Raw genomic sequence first — 23,072 nt, forward strand, 5'->3', positions numbered from 1 at the left:
GATTTTAGGGCTTTAAACAAGCAACAGATTTGTTAGGTAAATTTTAAAGTAAGTCCTTTAAGGTGAGGTGAAGTGGGCACACGGGCTATGAGGAGTGAGCTGGCCTTTTGATAAAGGAAGAGCTTGTCAAATCCAGTAGATTTCTTTTGTATGCTCCAAGTGTGGAAATCTCACAACAGTGTGGAAATGGTGCTCAGTGAGTGTCACCACAAGGACTAGGAGTTCTCATGCTGTGATGTAACATTTTGCCATGAGATGGTCTTTAGTCACTGTCTAAGTGTTATTCCTCATATTCTAAGAGTATATGAGGAAATGGTGGATTTCCAGCTGATTTCCATTTTTGTGACTGTTCCAAGAAATTTTCTTGAATTGTCATCTTAACGTTCCTGTCATCCTCTCCTTTGTATCCAAACTAGTCTCTTTCCTGTCTTTCAAATCTTTTTGCTGACTGCTGAGTCTGGATCGGGGAAACATGTCTGCTGTCTGTCGGCACATTCCTGAAGATCTTTGCTGTGATAACTTTTTTGTTAGTTACATGAGTTTGGTTATTTAACAATCTCACATCTATACTGCAAAGATAACTGACAAGAAATTAACAGATGGGAGTGTAATTGTTGTTGTTTTGAGGAAGCCTCTCCGTCTCTCAGCCATAGCTGTGTTGTCTCCATTGTGCAGATGAGAAAGATGACACAGAACAAAATGAATCTCTGATTTAATCCTCTTGCCTTCAGGAGCAATGAAACCCACTGATGATACAGTGTGCTGTGCTTATTACTACTTCAGTCTCACTGAACCAGAAATAGAAACCTGGGGTGCTGCAGCATGTGATGATTAAGTTACATTAGCAGAAGGTGGTGAGCAAATAGGCAAGGATCTAAAGACATAAAGCTAGTGCTGTTAATCACTGCCAGAGACATTAAAATCGGAATATTAAAGCTGAAATAACATTTATAACTTCTTAAAGGTCAGTGCTTAAGCTGATAGGAAGGCACTGTGGCAGCATGACTAACAGCCATGGGCACGAGTGGCATGCAGCATCTTGGAAGGAGCAGACACAGGGTTTCATCTGGTGCTAATTGGAAGGTCCAAAAAGGAGACACAGACTCTGTAGTCTTAAGGCCTTTCTAAAGTAGGAACTGTGAAATTAAAAACACTTTCCTTTGCTACAAACAGAGGCCCCTTTTGCTGTGTTTCTCTGAATGCAGGCTCACTCCATGCAGTCCCTAATGGGTGACTGAATTATGGCTGGCAGGTTATGTATGGCTCTAGCAGTAACTTCCACTCAGTTTAATATCTCGGGTTTGTTTTGTTTAAGAAGCGGGATGTGCATTTGAAAGCAATTTGCATTAATACAGTATGTCTTCAGGCAAACATCATTCCCTGTTTTAAACAGCTTTCGAACTTTTAAACAGCCCAGCTATTGTTTGAAGTCAGTCACAGAAACAGCTGGGCTCTGTCTGGCGTTAGGGGTGTGAGTGTTACAAAATGGGAAAGCATTTTTGGACAGTTTTGGTTCAATCTGTTTTCACTTCGAATTGGCACTTGATAATGAATTTAGTTTCGATCTCCATCGGTAGTTGACTGTTTGAGTTGCCTCTCTAAATTATTTTATTTTTAGCTTTTGAGATTGGGGTTTTTTTTCCCAGATTGACTATTACTGGTTCTATCCCTGCCCTGTCCACATAACAACATTTGCAGCTAATGGCAGGAATGCAAAGGAGTGACACTGCTGATTGGTTTGATAAGAAAGAGCCTTGCTTTTATTACCAACTAATTAAGTGGTAGGTAGCAGCTAATGGTGATTATAATTAAGCCTGGAACTGCCATTCTTTTTCTGGAAGAGCTGTAAGCTGGGAGAACTAAGCTAAAGTCCCTTTAAGGCAAAGGTGATTTTTCCTTTAGTTACAGGAGCTGATCAGCTGTTTCACTGTAAAGTGAAAGTTGTAAAGCTGTTTATAGTTGATATTTGCCAATCCCATTTTAAATGTCCTGCTGCTTGAATGGAGTTGTTTATCCCTTCATCATTTAGCTTTACTGACTGTGAATTGAAATTGTTTAATTTTACATGAGCTGTACCCTCCAGGCCATGCCCTCTGACAAAACTTTTGCAGGAGTTTTGCTTCAGTAAAAATTGTGGGATAATAAATGTCATAATAGTGTTAAGGTAAGGCTGTGGTTCATCTTTGCAGAGGTGTAAGTTTATAGTAAATTCAGTTAGTTCAGTGAATTAATTCTACTCTAGTTAGAGGCAAAGTGAGACAGCTGTCTCTTCTTTTGGGGCAAACTTCCAAAGAGTGATGCACAACCAACAAACCCCACCTTTCAAGATGAGGCAATGCACCTACCTGTACTTTGGATACAAAGTGATATTTTTCTGTTTTCCTCTCAATGCCTCTGAGGGATGCAGGAGTATCCAGGGTGCTGCTGCTCATCCTGCCAGGACAGCAGCCTGGAGGGAGTTGCAGTTCCTGCAGGGAGGGCACAGTGGGCAGCCAGGCTGTGCTTCGGTTCCTCCTCTCAGAAGCAGCTGATGAGTGCAAACAATAAAACTGCTTTCCCCATCTGGTGATGGAGACTGACGGTTCGTAGGGGATGAGTCAAAGGTCACTGATGAGAAGATCCATCCAGATAATTGCTGTAATTGCACCCTGAGGATGCAGCTCCTCTCGAAGAGCATCAGGCAGTGACTGTTGGTAAATCTATACTTGGCAGTGAACTTCATCCTAGGCTTTAAATCAAGGAAGTTCCTTCATGAGATATAAATGGAGAAAGTTATTTTGATTTTTTCTTCCTCAATCCAACCATGTTTTCTCTTGTTGGTAGGTGAATAAGGAAATAGTGCCATTCTGAAACAGGGAAGTAATTGTGATTTAAACATAAAATTACCATTTAGTGTTAAATCCTTTGATGAATACACAAGCTGTTGTTACTTCACAACAAATATCAATAGGCAGCATGAATGACTATACATAATTCATAGCATTTAACTTGAAATATTGCATCTTCTTCTTACAGTGATTGATTCATTTTTCTTGAGTTTGTCCAGTGGCTTCATTACAATTTAATACAAAAACCTTTTCTGTTGGAGAGTGAACAGTAACAGAACACAAGCAGCAGCCCTGCCACAAAATTAACTTTTTTTCCACCCTTTCACGAGGCCCTGAAATCCAAAAGCTTTGTGGTTGCATTGCTGAGTGAAACTAGGGAAATAACACCATTATCAGTCAGTCAGCCCTTGGCAGTTAGGACTTTATTACATGAGGAATAAGAAATACTAAACAGAGGTTGTGCTCAGTAAGAAGGAATTGAAAAGGCAGGAGTTAAATACAACAATCAGACTGTGTTTTTTTTACCTCAAACTTCCTATTTTAATAGACTCTTTCTTTGCCCATAGGGAAATTTCTCTTTTACCAGAGAGGCCAAAGGGATGGGAAGCAAAATCTTTGCTCCTGCAAGAAGCTGCAGTGTTTGTTTTCTGTCAAAGCTCCACAAAGGATCGTAATTACCCAACCACTGGTGAGGAAGGTGAGTGAGCATCCAGCATTGCACGAGCCTGTTTATGGCCAGGCATTTTCATTCCCTCTCAGGCTGTGTGTGCCCTGGATCAGTTTTCTGTGGTTCCCAGAGGCTGCCAGAATGAAGAAGTGCAGGGGTAACCCGGCGTTGCTCTGAACAAAGGCCGGTTCCTCTCCAGTGCTCTCTGGGGCTGGTTTGCAGGTTCAGGCATGTTCCTTCAGACCCACACTGACACACAGGCAGGGGCAGAAGAACATTTTCTGGAAAGTGCTGTCGTGGTTTTTAATCTGCTGTTGTTTCCTCCTTCCTGGATTTTTCTGTACCAGCTCCAAGGCAGTGTGGTAGGGAGAAGCTGTCTCTAAACACTGTAGGGATAACAATGCTTTGCTCTCCTGTTGCAATTTATCCAGTCAGGTTTCGTTTTTGTTCAGTGAAATTGCTGGGATTTTCCACACTGATAAAAGCTGTGCTGTCAGAGACATAATGGTTTTACATCATATACCTCTCATGCAAGTATTAATTTAAACTTGTCCTTACTATTATGGAATAAGTAGGTAGCAGCATGGTCTTGTGCCAGCACAGATTAGTACATTTGTAATTAGATTAGTACAAATTGTTTATAGGTTTCAGACTCCTCTTAGTCCAGTAGAATATGCATGCAGGCTGTAAAATTGCTTTCTTTGCTGGAAATTCCTTTGAAATAACAAATGTGTGGTTCAGAATAGAATTTTACATTTTTTACATTAGTTCAATAATAACAATAATCTGATATTGTGGTCATTGTTTACGCCTTTTGCCGTTTATTCATCAAAACAGAAAGCAGTATTTTGTGCCTACCAGAAATCTTGGTATTTGTTTATGATTCATTCAGTGTCTATAATTCAAATATACTCCTGAAAGTCTCCCCAAAGCTCTCGCTCGTGGGAAACCAACAGGCTTACACCAAACATATCTGTCACTACTAAAAGCTATTTGATAAGAGACTTGGGAAAAAATCTTCTTAAAATACAGCAGAAGAGAACTGCAAAAAACAGAGTTCTTGAGTCAACTGCTGCACAGGAGCTCTGGCAGCTATTTTTGCTGGGAGTGCTTTGGGTAGAAGACAAACATGGTCAAATTAGCTAAAATGCTGGAAGTTCAGTCAAGGATACTGCCTTAAATAGTTTACCCAGAAAAGGACAAGGCTTTCTTAGGGCAGCCCCTTCAGAATTCCAATGGCAGTTGCAATTTCTAATAAGTAAATATCAAATATAGTAATTTTTCTGTGAATTTGTTTTACGAGAGATTATTGGAATGTTTCGAGGTCAAATTCAGCCCTCCTAACTATGAAATACTAGGAAAAATATATATCTGAGAGTAGACCTTGATTAATATTGTTGTTTTCCTCTTCTAGGTTGTATTTTTTTGCCATTCATGGCTGTAGGTCACATAGCTGGAGGAAAAAAAGTGTGGTAACAAGATGCTAAAATTTAAAGGAAAATGTGTTCACTCTTGACCTCCTTTTACTGTGTAGTGGTTTTTAGTTTTTGCCAAATATCTGCTATTTGACCTCTCTGGGGTATGATAATATTGACCTAAAGAGCACAGGAGATTATCTTTCAGTGTAGGAATAAATTCAATATTTACTCATAAATATTTTTCATAGAGCCATAGAATACCAGGCTGGAAAGGACGTCAAGGATCATGATGGAACCTTTCTAGGCAAAAGCACAGCCTTGACAGGATGGCCCAGCATCCTGCCCAGCTGAATCTTGGAAGTGTCCAGCACTGGGGAATCCACCACTCCCCCAGGGAGATTTTCCCAATGGCTGATTGGAAATTTCTCATTGTGAGAAATTTCCCACTTGTGTCCAAGTGGAATCTCCCCAGGAGTAACTTGTACCCATTGCCACTTGTCTTTTCCATGTGACTCCCTGTAAAAAGGGAATTTCCATCCTCTTTATAGCCTGGAACGTGGTGAGGAGGTCTCCCTAAGCCTTCTTTTCTCAAGGGTGAACAACTCCAGTTCTCTCAGCCTTTCCTCATGGGGCAGCTTCCCAGTTCTTTGCTGATCTTTGGGGTCCTTCTCTGGACCCTCTCCAGCCTTTCCACATCCTTTTTGCATAGCAGGGATCAAAACTGAACTCAGTATTTCAGGTGACGCCTGACAAGTGCTGGATTGAGTGGGATGATGATTTTATCTCTGCTGGTGAAGCCCTTGTTGGTGCAGCCCAGCATCCTGTTGGCTCTCTGCCACCACAGCTCCCTGGTCACCCATATTGATCTTTTTGGCCACCAGGACCCCCAGGTCCCTTTCCCCAGAAAGTGGCTTAATTGCTGGCTTATCCCTGGTTATCCCATCCACCTTTCCTGCTGCAGTGACCATAGACACACCTGACACTGCAGATATCCAGCCTTTCACTTGATCACCCCCCTACTCTCCTCTCAAATCCCTTCAGCTGCCACGAAAGCCTTGTGGTAGTTCCCCAAATGCCATATGTGTGGGTGTGACCCCCCCATCTGTTAATTAACATTTGCATGCACAGACCAGTTTCTAATCACGTGGGTAGAGGGTGGCTGTACTCATCCCACTTCTAGGAAAGATTAATTCCCAAATGCCAGAAGTAGAAATAATGGAGTGAGTAATTCGTGGCGACCCCTTTGCCTCGCTGTGGGGTTGTGGTGGTCTCAGCAAAGGGTTAACAGGGGCTGTGCACAGCCAGCCCCTCACTGCCTCTGCTAAAGGAACATTAATTATAGAGAGCCCGAAGGATTCAGAGCTAAAAAGCCTAAAAAGCCTGAGTCGTATTTAAAACCAAGACAGTCAAATAACCGGTTGGATTTGATCGCTAATAAATTAGTGTGTTCTGATGGTGAAATTCAGCAAGAGGGTGACAGTCAGATGGGGAGGTTGGCAGCAAAAGTTTTAAAAATAAATAGTCTTAAATTGCAGGAAATTACAGCAAGCAGCTCCTTGGAGTTATTTTCCTGCACGCATTGTGTGTCTGAGGAGGCAGGCAGCCTGCTGGCAAGCTTTTGACCTTTTGTGTGAGAAATAAAATATGCAGGTGCAATAGTGTGAGTGCACAACGGGGGACAGTGACTTTCAGCTGTGGTTTGAGCACTGGGGGCCCTGCAGGGCAGCCAGGAGTGCTCCAGATTAGCTCCATTAAACCTGAGAGCAGCACAAGGAGAGGCTGTGGCTGTGAAGGATTGCAGAATTTGTGTGTTTCCTACAAATATCCTTGTACTCCAAATCAGTAAATCAGCCGATGGAAGATTTGTGTTAAATGGTCTTGCTGAGAACTGATCTGGTTCTCATATTGCCCTATTTATATTTCAGTCTGGAGTAACTCTTAGAGCAGTTGAGTTTAGTTCAAAGACATTGCTGCAACCATGATCTAATTCCCAGTTCCTTGTCTGAAAGGAAATCCATACCTGCATGGCAGGGACTTCCTCCCACTGTAATTATGTTCCAAATTCATGAACCCTCTATGTAAATATGAATGAGAAGTGATGATTGTAAATGTAATGGTGGTGCTGTAGGTAAAAAGGTGACAGTAATCTTGGGAATGTCAGCTCTGCAGTGGCTGGAGGAACAAGTCCCCTCAATTCTCCCTCTGCATCAGAAGTGCCAGATCCTGGATCTCTCTGGACAAAAGGAGTTGCTCCACTCAGATATTCAGTGTTTATCAGATCAGTGTTCATACAGACAAAACTGAGGAGTTCCAGTCATTCAGTTCTCACAGTTTAATGTTGTTGTTACTGCTCCAATGTTTGCCAGTTGTTTGGGCATGAAAAAATCACCAGTTTTTACTGTGGGAAAAACCCCCATGTTGTCCCAAACACTTCCCTGTCTTTATAAATCACAGAGGAACTTACACTGAGGATTCTGAACCCAAAGTTTTATCTACTGATAGATCACATTTAGAACCAATTTTTAGCTCCATGTTCTTATCAAAATACTGTTTTTAAAAAAATAAAGGATATGTTCTTGGAAGCTTAAATAACCTCCATAGAGAAATTTGTATCCGTGCAGTTTTTACAACTAAAACCAGTTCTAACTATTATCTGCTGGTGGCACCATTACACCAGAGGAATTTATTATCCAAGTCTTAAATGAAAAACTGCTACAGACTACACTTCTCAATTTGATTTAATGGGATTTTTTTTCTTTTATTTCTTCATAGTTTGGTGTCAGTTAAAGCAAGCCATTTTGTTGCCATTGGGCCTTTGTGGGTGACTTTTAAAGAAATGAGCTTCATAAGGAAACTGACCATGATGTAGCAGGGAAGAAAATTGTCTGGCAGAGTCACCTAAAGTAAGTGATCCTTTATCCTGTTTTTTTCTCTGCATCAGAAGTAATTCTACATTGAGTTTTATTCCCCTACTTTTTTTTTTTTTTTAATTTCAGAAATCTTCACTAAATAAATTTAAAAGCCATCTTAGATCATCTTTAATCTTTCAGATGCTGAGAATTAATCTCTGACACTTGATTTTTCTAATTTTGAGTGGGTAGGAACAGGTACATTAGGGTTTTTTCTGTGGGGTAACCACACAGACAAACCCATTATTTTTAGTTGGCAGATACAGTTATTTTGTTTTCTTCACAACCTTATATTGTCCTAATCTTTCATGTAATTTCCTAGACCTTTCCCTTATTGATATATATTTATACATAACTGTGTGAGCCACTTATATACCGCACAACATAGTGGAGTTTGATTTTTCCCGTGGCTAGGAGAGCAATCACTTTCCACAGTATTTTTCCACACAGGTTTCTTCTAACTTTAGTTTTTAGCTTAAAGTTACCAAGATTGAAAATTTTTAGTAGTTACCTAAATTAATCTTTGTCCTCCCTGGGAGACACAAACATTTCTAATCAAATATATAATTGATTTTACTAATTCTGGTTTTTTTGCAAGGAACTGTTTGGTGCAATCTTCTTTGCTCAAAAATGGGAGAATCACACTACACTTCAGTCCAGTGTGAATGCCCTTACCCATGGCCCTGTATGAGAGAGAAAATGATTCAGTTCAAAAATCCTCATATAAAACCTGGTATTTTTCTGTTTCTCCCAATTTTAGAAAGCACAAATTCTCATCCCCCCATGTTGCTCTCTCTCCCTCCTCTGGTTGATGTTGCTTTATATCTGGGCAGAAGTAATTTGTGCAAGACACATTACTTATAGGACAGTGCCTAAAAATACATCTAAAGGTCACTGCACACCAGACAGAAGGCAGCACTTGTCCCAGCCACTCGCACTGAGAACGACAGGTCTTTGTTAATATTAATTGTGCATATTTTACACAGTGCCTGCTTTAAAAATACATTGCACAAACATGCAGCAATGAGCGTTTTGTGAGCCCTGGGACTGGATAATGGAGGTCAGCTCTTCACTGATGATTTTAGGCATAAGTGTTTGCTGTTCTTATTGGGTTCCAGGTTTGTGAATTAGAGCCGTATTGTGCATCTGCTTCCAGGGAAGTGGGGTATATTTCCAAAAATACAAGTGAAATTAAGAATAGTAACAAAGATGTATAAAGTACTGAGAAAACTCAGAGCTAGTGACTTGCACAAACATTCACCACGATTGTGCTTATAATAGTAAGCATGTACAGAGAACATGGGAAAACTCTGCTGGGAGAGAGAGGCCAGATCCCCTCCGTGCTCAGGAGAAGCTGAGCTGCCGTGAGGAGGTGGATCAGAGCCTCCTCAGTGTCCTGCTGCTCCCACAGCATCCAGCTGCCTTCCCACAGCTCCTGGCCCAGGGATGCCTCGCTCTTTCCTGGCTCCCTCAGACCTTGGAAATGTTCCTCCAAAGGCAGTGGTGGCAGCTGCTCCATGGACTGACCTTAGGATCCACCTGGATTATCCCCAGGGTCATCTTCTTCCTTCCAGCTGGTGATGTGACACTGAAGAGTAGCTCCCTACACACAGTACACACGCAGTCACCTCTTGTGCCATCCCTTCTTGTGAGCCCAGGCAAAATCAAAAGGTATGATTCTTTCCTCAGGTGGACATTATCCAGGAATGATGTTTTTACTAAAACCATGGATTCTGAGTCTTTATATGTCTCCAGAGAAAAGGCTGCAATATTTGAAAGGCTCTATCAACATCAAACAAAGAAACCCTGGCACCTGGACACTGTTCACATCAAGGCCCTCTCACTCGAGCACGCTTGGTTTGTTTTGTAATTTATCCTTAATAAGAAAATGTTGAAAAGATCTAATTCTGGCTGGGCATCAAAGGCACTGGAGCTGTACATGGACAGCGTTGTTTATAATGTGACTGTGCTGTGTGGCAATTTACATCCCAAATTTATGTTGCTATTGAGTATGGCCTTTTTTTCTTTTGAAAACTGGTGTATGAATGTGTTTACAATGGTAATTATTCACACAGAGTTAGAAGCAAAAAAAGATTGAAGTGTGGTGAAAGCAACAGCGTCACAAGGAAGGTGATGCTGTGTAGGTAAAGTCATTTCAGAACTTTCTGACATGTTAAGTTTATGAAGATGAACATTAATTCTCTTTTGGAAGAAGAATTGAGGTAGAACAGATGGGTTGGTTGCCAAGAAAATGGTTTGAAAGGAAGTAATGTGCACATTGACATTTCCTGCTTTTACATAATTATTTTTTAAATAACTTATGTAATTGCCTTGAGTGGAATGACTGTGTTCATTAGTGGGGTATGAAGACAAGCATTTCCAGCATCTCAGAAGGGCTGTCTTGTGCTGTACCTCTCTTCTGTTGCATTTAACCACCCCAGCACATGCTTTTATTTTGTTTTTGACAAAGCAATATGCCATGACTTGAACAAAACTCGAGCAGCATCTTTTGCTTGCCTTGTGTGCAGCCTGTTCCACCTGGAGGGGTTAAACGTGAGTGTCACTTTGTCCACCTTCCCACAGCTGCCCACTTGGGGTGGAAAATCATGGTCCTTACCCTCTCAGGGCACGAGTATCATCTCCCTCTTCCTCTGAGCACAATTTGTTGGCTCATCCCACTCTCCCTCCCTGAGAATAAAATCCACAAAGCAGGTCTTGGAACAGAGGATGTTGGTAGGTTGAAGGCCCAGGAATATTTTCCTCCCTGGCCCCTCTCAGTATTCATCCATGCCCTGTGTGCTGGGTATCTTCTCTCTGCTCCCAGATTTTCCCTGTGACAATCCCAGTTTCCTCCCTGAGCACACCCCCCGCCTCACCCCCATCCCAAGCATCCTGTAGCTCTGCAAGCAGCGTTCTGCTGCCTTGTTTCCGAGTTCCACTTGAACATATGCTGCGTGTGGAGATGCTGATGGGCGGCAGCATCTGCTGCTCCAGCCAGAGCTGTGCTCCGCTTTGGAGGGTAATTACTGCGAGCCGTGCCCTGTGTTTGCCCACTATCTGCTCCTGCCAGGTCTTCGCCTTCCACAAACTGCCCATTATGTGGTGATGATAATTAAATCTCCCCTGCACCAGGCAGGTCTGAGCAGTGCACGAAGAGCCCTCCTTGTCCGTGCAGCTGCCAAGGAAGATGCAGCCCGTAATGATGCCGTAATCACCTGCCGGCTCCACAATGCCCGGCACCACCTATTTGTTCCCAAAGAGCTCTTTCAGCAGCTGTCAGATGTTAATGGCTTTCAGCTGCTGAAACAACCTGCGCCCTGTGCGAACCGGGGGACACATCATGGAAATGGGCATAAATATTCATGTGGGACTAACAAAACCAAAAGTGCGAGTGTGGGTATCAGAGCTCCAGTGTGGATGTGCTGTGATGGGTTTAGAGTGATGAATGCAGCGTGAATGTTTTGAAGTAACGTTGTTCTTTTTACACTTGTGAGAGAAAAAAACCCACTAAAGGTAGTGGGATTGTGGGGGCACGTGGTAAGAGCAGGATTTGTGCCCCTGGGCGATGTAGGCAGTTCTGGGTTGGGCACTGCATCTGGGTGATGCACTGAAACTTGTTCCTGGAAGAAAGGAGCTGCTGTGTTTGCTCATCCTGTTTGCATCTCTCTTCTGAACCTGCTTATGAAGAATTGGAAGTTTCTCACCAGATCTGTGCTAGATGCTGATGGGACACAGAACCCCACAGGTTGAGTTCAGTGTTCTAGTTTCTAAAATAATTCATGTCAAGAATAGCAATGTATCTGATTTGGTCGAGAGCTGATAATTTCCCACCTTTCAGCACCCCAAAGCCTCAAATCTTTGACATCAGAATAGAAGTGTTGTGAATCAGTCTCTTTAGACAGACTTTTACAAATTAATTCTGTCAATGTGTCTACACTGGATTTTTTAAACAATAACTTTGTTTGTAATGTGCTTTTACTTTTTCTTCAGATTCAGGATAGCCCTGCTGAGAGGGGTCAAGGCTGATGTTCTTCTTGAAACCCTTTGTTGGTACATCAGAACCGTAAAGGTACATCAGAAGCCAGTGACACCCATTTAAATAATCATAAATTGGTGGTGATATCCTTCATTACCTTGAACAATTATCCGTATAGTCTGTATGTGTATATTTTTCTGGCGAAGAAGTCTTGTGAAAATAAAGTTAATTCAGTGTCTCAGATAAAGAATGATATTTTAGTTAGAAATTGTTGTCATAATAGTTGCACAAAAGGCTTCAAATGTTCTGCAACTTGGTACAAATAAAATGTTCAAAGGTACAGGTTTTGTTCATGAGCCATCAAAGAGTTTTCCACTGCCACCACGGTGTTTTATTAAAATGAAAAGAAGAGAAAAGATAAAAACCAAAGCTCTGTGCTAATCTTTTCCTTTGTTGCTTGAGGGACATTTCAGTATAAAGTAGCAATTTCCATATCATTTGAATAGCAGTTGCAACCCATTGATGTTTAAAGTGAAATGTGCAGCTCCTGTAATCAGCAAAACAGATGCAAATGTCTTGTCTGTCTCAAAGTGCAGCTCCCTGCTTGCTGCCTCAATTAGATTTAGAGTGGAAAACACGATCAGATAATGGAAATCATGGGAGCGTCTCTTTCATCTCTTTGCTAGCAATAGTTTGTTCAAAAGCATTTGGGGTGAGCCTGGCTGGGTGCACGTGAGGGTCCCTGCAGCATCACCACGCTCCTGAGCTGCAGAAGGTCCCGCGGAGCTTTGGAGGTGGGAGAGGGACGCATCTTCCCCCCCTCTGCCCTCTTCCCTAACCCTGCCCCTGGGGACAGGAATGGCCTTTTAGTTCTGTTTATGCCCGGTGCCATCCCAGTGCGAGCCTCTGCACATTTTTGTAAATAAGCAATAGCAAAAATAAATGACATTTAGCATTTAGATCCCAGGCCAGTGGTTTTGGGGGTGCAGGGAGCAGTGTGGCAGGTTGGGTACAACCCCGCTGAGCTCCCTGAGTTCTGCCATCCCAGGCTTTAGGTGGCTGGAGCTGTTCCTCAGAGGGCTTTTTAACTCTAAAAATAACCTTGTTGAGGGAATACCTTGGTATGAGGGAAGAGTTTACTTTATCCTTCACATTTCCAAATGTAACAGTGAACACATCCGTGGTGCTTTCCTGTGCCCGGGGTGTCTGAGCTGCTGGCGCAGTGATCAGAGAGAGGTTTCCATCAGAATGATTTCTGAGTGGAACTGAGCCCTTCCTGGGAAAGGGAAAATTTCCCAGGGAAAGGCTTGGGTTTGATCAAATTAAAATCGCTGAAGCCTCCAAAACAGCTTGCTGATGGGATGAGAATCCTCCTTTGCTTCCTTTACAACATTTTCCTGAAAAGAGGCTGTTTTTTTGGTTTTTTAAATTAGTACTTTTTCTAATCAGGAGACATCTTATGGAAAAGGATTTCCATCTTGTGGTCATCTGTGGTAATAAAACATTCCAGCTGGACTTTTTTATTATAGCAAACCAAACTGGTTTCAATAAGAAATAATGCAAATCTGTTGTAGTTCCTTGCGAAGGTAAGTGCTGGAGACCTCACAAAGTGTGTTTGTACAGAAGGTGAAACTGTTTCAGGACTACCCCCCCTTCAAAAAGTCATCTTTGGAACTAAAATAATTGGGAAAGGTATAATATAAATGATTCATGGTGGAATATTTAATTTAGACACATTATACAGCAGGTTGGCCTCAGGAGCCGTGCACAGGAGCCCTTACTTGGAACTGGAACAGAAAGGAGGCAATTACTCCTGAACTTCTGGGAAAATTTCTATCCAGAGCCAAATATTGTTGCTTGGATTGTTTTCTATTCCAGGATGACTCTGAGTCTCACTACAACGTCATCATAACTTCATGCAGATATTTGTTGTTCAGGGCAAATTTTGAAACCCGTGCTCTAATCTTGAAATAGCAAAATGCTGCAGGGTTAAGTGCTGGAGTTCACTGGAAAATCTGCCCACTTCAGTGGGAAAGACTTTTTAATATATTAAAAACAAAACAAATTTGGAAAGGTCATTTTAAATACTAAGGACTGTGGCTGAAGGGCAGGGCTGTGTGTGCTGGGGAAGTTTAGACCTCGGATCTTGTGCAGGTGCTCTGTAAATGACCTCAGCTGTACAACCCTGCAAGGACAGGTGAGGCTGTTAAAAGGAATAATTAGTTTCTTACGTCTAATTTCTACCTTGTCCAGTCTTGCACTGTGATGCCCTTGCAGATTGCACTTGAAGATCTTCTGACTTCAGCAAGAGCTGGACCAGCCCTGAATATGTCTACAAGGAGAGTTAAATAAGATCTCAGATCAAATTCTTAGAGATAAATGTAAGAACTTCATAAGTATTTTTTATTTTGAGGGCTTGTAACTAAAGGAGATGTTCAGTGTGTTCCTTAGTGGGTGCCAAAAAGCTAATTTTCAGAAGTATCTGAATTTCAGGGAAAGTCAATAACTGCTATATTTAATCAGAAGTCTGTGCAACTGCTGCTGAAATCCATCTATATTCTTTTTCTAGGTATAATAAAGGAAAAAAAATACAGCATGTGTATGAAAAATCAGGTAAAATGCATATGACTTACATGATACAGTAATGTAAATTTCAAAAAACCAGTTCAACAATATGTCTGAAGTTGTGCTGTAAATGTCACTGTAAGGAAAGTAGAAGAAAAGAAAATATTTGTGAACTCTTTGCAGTAATTGCTAAATAGTTTCCAGAAAATCTTATGTCCAAAGTTTATACATGGGCCTTGTTCTGTTGGTAACTGCAGCCAGTGGGAGTTTTTGCTGTGGTCTCTACTGAAACAGGATCCCATTTATTTTTTTATTTCTTATGTGGAGGTATAAATCTTGGACCTGAATTGAAAGAACACTTAAGGAGGAAAACATTTTCTCTTTTTATTTTAAAAAAAGTCATCTAAAAACTAGTTGGTTAAAAGCATTAAAAAGTACTTGAGGAAAGGCTTCCTTAAATCAAACAAATCTCTAATTTTGCTTCTAGACCTTCGTGGAGGGTGCTGTGTTTATCCCATTTATTTGAAGTGTGAGAACTCTGTGTCAGATGAAGCCATTAGCAACTCCTGGGGCAGCAAACAGCAAAGCACCCGGCACAGCTCGGGGCTGCTCTGAAGAAATGCAGCTTCCACACTTTCACATTTCCCCACAGGAAGTGAGGGGTGAGGGGAAATCAGCCAGAGAGGAGATGCCCTGGCACTGAGGGGAGCAGCTGACCCTGCCAGGGTGGCTCTTGGGCAGGGCTGGGGGTGCTGTGCTGGGCTCCTGGAGCATCCCTGACCTCCCCATGTGAGATGGGAATTCTGCACCAGCAGCCCAGGCTGGCTCAGCCCCGGGGTCGCCCTCCAGGTTTGGATTATTCTGCGAATTTCAGTATGTACGTGGATGGGCATTTCTTCTTGCAAAGTTTTGGGAGCTCATGCAGGTGGTCCCTTACCCACAGTAACTCCAAACAGAGGAGCTTTGGGCCTGCTGAGTGTGATGGTTGAGGAACGAACAACTTCTTCAAATTTATGGATAGTGCTTCCTTTCTGTGCTTCAAACTGCTGGGTAATTCCATCCTTTGGAAAGTGTTTCATTTATCTGGTTCTTTGGACTTATAATGTTACCTACTGCACTGTGTGTTGGTAAAGAAGTGTTTTATTTGTCTGAAATTTTGTTGACAAATGTCCCCTCGCTTGTGTGGAGGTTTTCATTTCAAAGCAATTGCCCTGTGCAAGTAACACCTCTGCAAGCTCTGGTGTCATCCTGACAGCAGTGGGTGGGCACCATCCTCCCTGCTCCTGCTGTTCCCAGCCTTGGAAAGGACTATTTTGTACAAGTTTTGGTTCCCACATCCTCAGCTCTTCAAACTGTGAGGAGGAAAGTAACTACAGGTGCTTTGGGGAGAGCTGGCTGACCAAATGGACTGGTTTTGTTTCCTTTTATTACCAGTTGCTAAGAAATGCCTGCAGGAAGCTGCCAAGCACACTCTTATGGGGTTGCTTTCCATATAAATGACTGCCAGGGTCACCCAAGTGTGGCCTCAGAGGAGAGAGGTGGAGAAGGTGAGGAACAGCATGGAGGTGTCGCTGGCAGTGACAGGGAGACTCTCCTGGCAGGGCTCTCCTGGGCATGGTCTGTGCTGGGACACATCCTGGAGAATTTCCCTTGGAAGGGGCTGCCCTGGCTATCCCATCTGCTTCCACTTGGACTTGGGAAGTCCCAAGTTTTGCAATCCCAGTGGATGGTGGAAGTGAGGAATCTGGATAAGAGATGGAGCTCACGGTGCCTCAGAGCAGGCCCTGAAACTTTGGCAGTTTCTATGGCCCAGATCCAGTGCGGTTTTTTCACTGGTTTTGGTTTTTCTGCAGTTCCCAAGCCCTGGGCGAGTGCTGTGACACCAGGCTGCAGCTTTCAGCAGCAGCAGCCCAGAAATGGTGGTTAATCACTAGTTTATTAGCTCGTGGCCTTAGGCAAACCTGAAATCGTTAACAGCCCATTTGTTGGGCTAATGACTCTTTTTTACTAGATGTATAATTTAATATATGGTAACTTTCATGCTTAATTATGCTCTTCAAAGCTTCTTTTGAAGGAATTTATTTCTCTGTGTGCATGTATATTAGAGGGTTGGGAGCTGGCTGGCTTTGCTTGCATGCTGCTCTGAGTTAAAATCTAGATAGTTTATGTAAGAAGATTTTAATTTAGATATGGGTATTTCCCCTGTTGCTTGTTCTTTCAATATTTTTATCTTTGAGCGCTTGAAAAATAAATAATGATGAATTATTTTAAACCAACAGGTTTAAAATGGCATCATTTCATGCCCCACTGTAAGTTGCTACATTGTTTTGGACAAGACGTAAACCCAAAGTCCTGATCAATAGGGCCATTGTGCCAGCAGCTTCCAAATGAATGCAAGTCTTGATCTCAGTGTCCTGGCTGTTTTCCAGCCTGGTTCACATTTTACTCAACAGCAAGTCCCACTTCTGTTCCCTCTAACCTCAGTGGGAACAGAGGCAGGCCACTGCAGAGTGCTGCTAATCCCACGTGCCATTTGCATGCAGCACTTGTAAAGCATTCTGGGATCAGTTGGGATGAAAAAGGGCTGTGCATGTAAGATGTTTTTCATTGGCATCCCAAATCCGCTGCTGTATCAGTGAAAGGAGTTTATGACTTTGTCAATCGGGAAATTTTTTTCCTTTGAGCGGGGCAGCTGATTGAGAAGGATAATAAAGATGAATTTGATTTTCTTTCTGTGAGCTCTAGTGTCCCCTTCATGGAGATTAAAAATTTCCCGGTGCTGTTTTCAGCTCCACAGAGCAAGCAAAAGCTAATCTCCTGCTTGGCTATACCCACACCATTGCTGTCCACTAATAGGATCGCCATACAGTTGTGACTTAACAGGCACTGGGAGAGGATAATCCTGTTTATTCGGTCATCCAAAACACTGATGATCTGAGATAATCAGTGGGCTGGGAGCAGGGGAGGAGGAGGGGTGAGGTTTGCTTTGCCGTGTGGTTCGTCTGGGCAGAGGCTGAATGCCAGGGAATGGCTCGATCTCGTTACAGCACATGGGAAGGGACCAAAAACATCCTCCCAGCACCAGCCCTGGAGAGCCATCCTGATACAACAACAGCCTTGGCAGTGTCTGGTCCAGATGTTGTGCTCGACAATTCTAAATTGTTCTTTTTGTGACTGATTTTATATGGAAATACTCAGTGTCTGAGTGGCCACATGAGGCACTTTGTGCAAAATACTTTGGCTACCAGGTGGCAGAGGCTGTGTGTGAATGGGTCATCTCCACATGTTCACTCACACTGGGAAACATACACCTACCTTGTACTTGGATCCAAATTTACTAAAATTGCAACTCTTATTACATTTTCACTAGACATGAGACACAGCTTTTCACAGGACACTGAATATTTGTAAGCGGCCACTGGATCTGTGGGAATGTAGGAGCAAATTCTGCAGAGTCCCTTCCAAGAAATACAATCTGTAAGACTTTCCCTGGTGACCTAGAGCCTCGAAGCTGGGCTGTAAAAAATCTCTTGATAGGGCACAGTAGTGAGCTTTCAGATGACTTTCTTTTCTTGTTCTTGTGATCATTAAAGCTTTCACACTTCATATCATATCCCATTAATTCATTGGCTCGGGTTTCTGTGAAAGGCCCCCTCTTCACTTTGATTTTATCTCAGTCCATGTGTCTTTAGCAGCCAATAGTTTCCTATTGAAGATATTTCAGTGTTTGTAACCTTAACTTTTACAGCTGGCACGAGCCATGGATTAACTTCAAATAGTAATGCTGACTTTGAAGCCTCATTTTATGTTCTCTGAGCTGTCCTAGTCCAGATGACAGGTTTATAGTTTGGGAAGCCAGTAGCAATGGCTGAGCTCACTGGTCTTTGTAACTAAAGCACTGTCATTAGGTGCAGCTCCTCACCATAGTGACACTGCAAATATTGAACACAAAGTGATTCATGGGACCCAATGTAATGCTTGCTTTAATTAATATTTTACAAGATAACTTGCTTTATTTAACTTTTCAAACGTGAGCGGGTTGGGAAGGACAGAATGTTGCTATGTAAAATTTATGGGCACTCATATTTGTGTGCTTGTTTTAAAAATTAAATTTAAAAAGTATTGTTTGTTTTCTCCTCTCCCTGCTGGCGGATGTTCAGGCCCTTGCAAGGCTCCAGGGGATTTTCTGTGTGTGAGAGCTGAATGATGAGCTCTGAAAAGTGATGTTCCTGCTCTCCTGCCTTCCTCCCTCCCTTTGTATTCTCATGCAGTCAGTGTGGCAGGGCAGTGTCCTTGCTGGAAATGTTTTGGGATACCCTGAGCAGAGAGCGCAGTGCTGTGACCCCACTGGTGCAGCCTGACCATCAGACCCCTCAGACCTGAGGTTCAGCCATATTTCCCTGAAGAAATGATGTTCTGGGTAAGTAGGGCTGGCAGGAAGTAAAGGAATATGGCATTTGCAGAGCTTTGGGGCAATACAGGAAATTCGTAATTAGGAAATCAGCCCCAGGGTTTTACTTCTGAAGTGGAATGCTGTTACAAACATATTCCAGATTTCTATGCACTTTAATTGGAATTTATTTCACCTAAAAGTCAATCTGTAGACCAAGACAGAGGATGCATCAACCCATCTATTTAAGTGGTGGCCACACCATCCTTAGAAGTGATGATATCCAGGGTCTTTCCCTCTGGATATGTCCTGATAATCTGAGAGATCACAGCCGTGGCCTCTCACAGCAGTGACCAACAAGGGGGAGGCCTGTGAGGACAGCCCTCTGAAGAAAAACTTTCTCAATAAGTAGGTTTTTCTATAAATTTCCCTCTTACAACTAAGATTTCCTCTTGTAATTTTTACAAAAATGACTGTAAATAAGCAAACATTATAAAATCTGTTAAATTCACCAGCATTCTTCTGCAAGCAGGGGAAAAAATGCCCATTATTGACTCTTGTTTGCCACAAAGAAGTGCCCATTAGTGTGTGTCCAACCCCTTTATATAAAACTGAGAGCAATGAAGTCACTGACAGGGCTCTTATTTGTCTACGTTGAATCCTGCAGAGATGGCAGAGGAGAAAACCCTTCATTAATAAAAGAATTAACTCCTCTTCATGTTAACATAAAATGCTTCTACACTGATGAAAAGATTTGGGTTTGCTCCAGTGTGGTTTTCCCCGTGTCGTTGGTTTTTGCTTTTCTTTCAACTTGCTCTTTGTAATCCATTTCTAGTTGGTTTTTCTTTCCTTTCCAAGTCTGACATATAGCATGATGTTACAAATTCTGGCCTGTGACAGCTTGAGGGATATTTATATGTTTGGACAAAATATCTTCCCTTCCAAGTCTATTTTAAATGCCATGGAAACATCTTACTTCTGAGGTTTTGTTTGTCATTGTTAGTTATTAAAATCCTCTGCCCAAGGTCAGCAGTGACACAAAAATCTTGTGCAGGAGGCATTTTCAGGGATTTTGCATGGATTCCTTCAGGAAGTCAGGAGGGGGTGATGGAGAGGAGAGGAAGATCAAGATAAGACCTTGTTCTAGACTATTTAAAAGGTTTCTTTTTCTTTGCAGAGTGTGCAACCAGAAGTAACCATGAGGCAGGAGCTGGAAGCTGAAACTTGCAGCACAAGCCTGGCCCAGGCTGGTGTCAGGGGACAACTTCTGGTGAGCTTTGTTTTTTTCCCTGTCCTTGCAGCTGGGAACATGCCATGATTTAAAACCAGTGTAGCATTAACTGTCCCATTACACACAGCAGAAAGCTCAGGGACTGACCTCATCTGCCAGAACAAGTGTTTTAATGCTGCCCAAAGTTCAAGTCAATCAAAAGGTCAAACTTGTTTAAGGCAGGGAGTGATAAGAGGGGCGAAGGGAGCTCGGAAGCTCGTTCCCACTTGGTGGAATTAAGCCAGACTGGCTTCAGGGAAATCTCCAGATAAGATGAACCCTGGAGAGCAGTGACAGATGAGAAGCTCAGGGCTGAGCCTCCCCTTAAAATGTAACAGAAGAAAAATAGACCCTGGTGAATGGGACTTCAGGTCATTTTCCTGGCAAGGCCTGCTCAGGACACAAATCACAGTGCCTTGATGTTGGTGACGTTTTTGGTCAGGTGATGGAACAGACTGTGAGAGGGAAAGGGGATTTTCAGCCTGGAAGGTTTGTCCCTGTGAAGGAGGAAAGACCGAGGTTACTTTTGTAGTCCAGAGTGCTCAGAGCAGCTCTCTGAAATGGCTGGGCCTGGTGGCATCTCTGCCAGCATGGGCACGGTGGGATGTGCAGAACTTCTGGTCAAGTTTCAGGGAAGTGGCATCTTCAGTTTATCCCCTTTGGGAGGGATGGGGAGGAAGATGGAGCTCACACCTTGCTCAGCTGAGACTGGAACAGAACTTTTTCCCTTTTCAAAGGCAGAGTTTTTCCCTCTCAGAGTTTTCTTCTGTGCAGGGGAGAACATGGAAAACTTTTCTGTGGAAAGCCCTCCTTCTGGTTCTGTGGGGGGCTGCTCAGCACCCTCAGCAGCTGTTTGGAAAACTGTTTCTACAGTTCGTAATGGCTGTTTTTATCAAGGGGCTGATGGCCTTATTTAAAACAAACCAAAAGAAGAAAAAAAGACAAGAGGAGGGAGTGATAAACTTTGTAGAGTCTGCTCCTGCCATTTGAGTTATGATGGGGGACATTGCTGGGGACCCCATTAGCCTCTGTGGCACATGGCCATGCTTTTGTAAGCTTGCAAAAGATGGAGTTTTTCTATATAGTTGTTTTTGTCTTTTTTTTCTTGGTCAAAAACAGCATTCTCCAAGGGCTGACTACAGAAAAAAACCCTGGTCTTTTTGGCAGAATTCCCTGGTTCTTACACAGCCAGGGTTTTCTGTACTCCAGCTCTGGTGTGTGACCCACGCTCTGAGCACATCCAGGGCCAAATGAGGATCTTTTGACTCAGGGCTGAATCTGATCATCTTTTGTCTGTGGGAAAGATGCAAATAATTCTATTTATGTGGGTGAAGAAAGGTGATATTCAGGATGAGGAAAGGTGGCCCAGGCTGCTGATCTGGCTCTAAGAGCAAGGATGGGTTGAGGACCAAGCCATAGACCTGCTCTATCAGAAGTCCAGCTCCAGACTGCTCAGCCCAGGAGGGCACCTGCCCATCCTGTCCCTCCAGCCCCCGGGGTCAGGTCTGTGCTGCTTTTCACTGCTGGCAAAACCAGCAACACTGCAACAGAGAATGGGGATTTTTCCGAGCTCATGTTCATGACACCAGATGTGCCTGTGCTTTTTTTCAAGCTCATTTGAATGTATGTAATGGACTTCTGGCTTTGTAAAAATCATCAGTTACCAGATGTCTTTTAAATTGTCTACCTTGCAAAATTGTCCGTTACCAGATGTCTTTTAAATTGGAAACCTCTGCAGTCAGAGGTTAAAGCCATGTCAAAACAGTCACTGATATGATTTCTTATTACACTTCAAATGCACTGTGATTTCCTCCAACTCTTTCCCCTTAAAAGTCCTCTTGTGGAAATTTTATGGCTCACCCAAGATTTGCCACCCGTCCATTGCTAGAGATCCAGTGATAAATGCTTTTAATAATTAACAGTGGCAGGGGCTTTGTACCCCTGTCTTGTGGATATCTCACCTCTCAGACAGCAGAAATAAAAGCCTGTTGTACCAGGAAGAGTAATGATCTGGATACTGGTGGAAGGTTCCTGCAGCTGCACAATCAGTGCAGATCTTGTACAGCTGGAGCTGTTTGCAAGCAGGATTTTGTCCTGGGCCCAGTTGGGAGCTCAAGGCGGCTGGAGAAGCAGTGATGCTTGCAGAGTTCCTAAGGTATAAGAGGTTTGGGGGCTGTGTGGGGCTGGGAAGAGGCTGTGCAAATCAAAAGGAAAAGTAGGTTGGGTGTGAGTTTCCTTCTTAATCTGACTCTCCGGGGTCTCATCCAGCCTCTGTGCTGGCTGCCAAAAGCTCAGACTGAGTGGCTATTTCGGGATACAGCAACACCAAGTGTTACTTCAGAGATGTTTGGAGAGAGATTTAATAAAATCAACTAATAAGGTTTGACGTGCTGAAGATTAAGAAAAGTCATTCCAAGCATCTGAGCCGACCTCAGGGGTGGGGGGGCTCAGGGGAGTCGTGTGTGTCCTGGGGATGGATGCCCTCCTGGGTTGGCTGATAGGACAACAGCAGCTCACCTACCTCTTTGTGAAACCATCTCTGAACTGTGAGGGCAAACCAGCAGGGCAGCCTGGCACTGGATATTGGCCTTAAAATTAAAAAAAAAGATAAGGAAGGGAAAAGGCAGCTCAAAGCTGGTGCATGCTCTGGGGCTGGGAGCAGCCCCTCTCCCTGCAGCAGGCAGCTGGGGTGGCTGCAGCAGTTGTCCCCATGTAAATCACCCTGTCCCCAGCCCAGGGGCTGGCACTGGACAGTGGGGTCCCCGCTCACAGCCGGGCACTGCCCTCGCGCTCGGTGCCAACTGCTCGGGGCTGTCGGCTTCTGGTTTTGTTTTGATGGTTTAGGGTTTTTTTTCCTTTTTTGTCATAGGACCAGCCCAGAATAGAATCACGAGATCGGTGTTTATTACTTTCCAAATAATCTATAGCCTGGTTTTAGTGCTGACACCGTTTGAAAGGCGGTGTCACCGCTGCGCTCATGTTTCCATGTGACACCGCTGCTCGCTGTTTTTTCCCATTTCATAACTAATAAGTGAAATGAGCTTGACAG

This window comes from Coloeus monedula (assembly GCF_965178545.1).
Source record: "Coloeus monedula genome assembly, chromosome: 17".
NCBI lineage: Eukaryota > Metazoa > Chordata > Aves > Passeriformes > Corvidae > Coloeus > Coloeus monedula.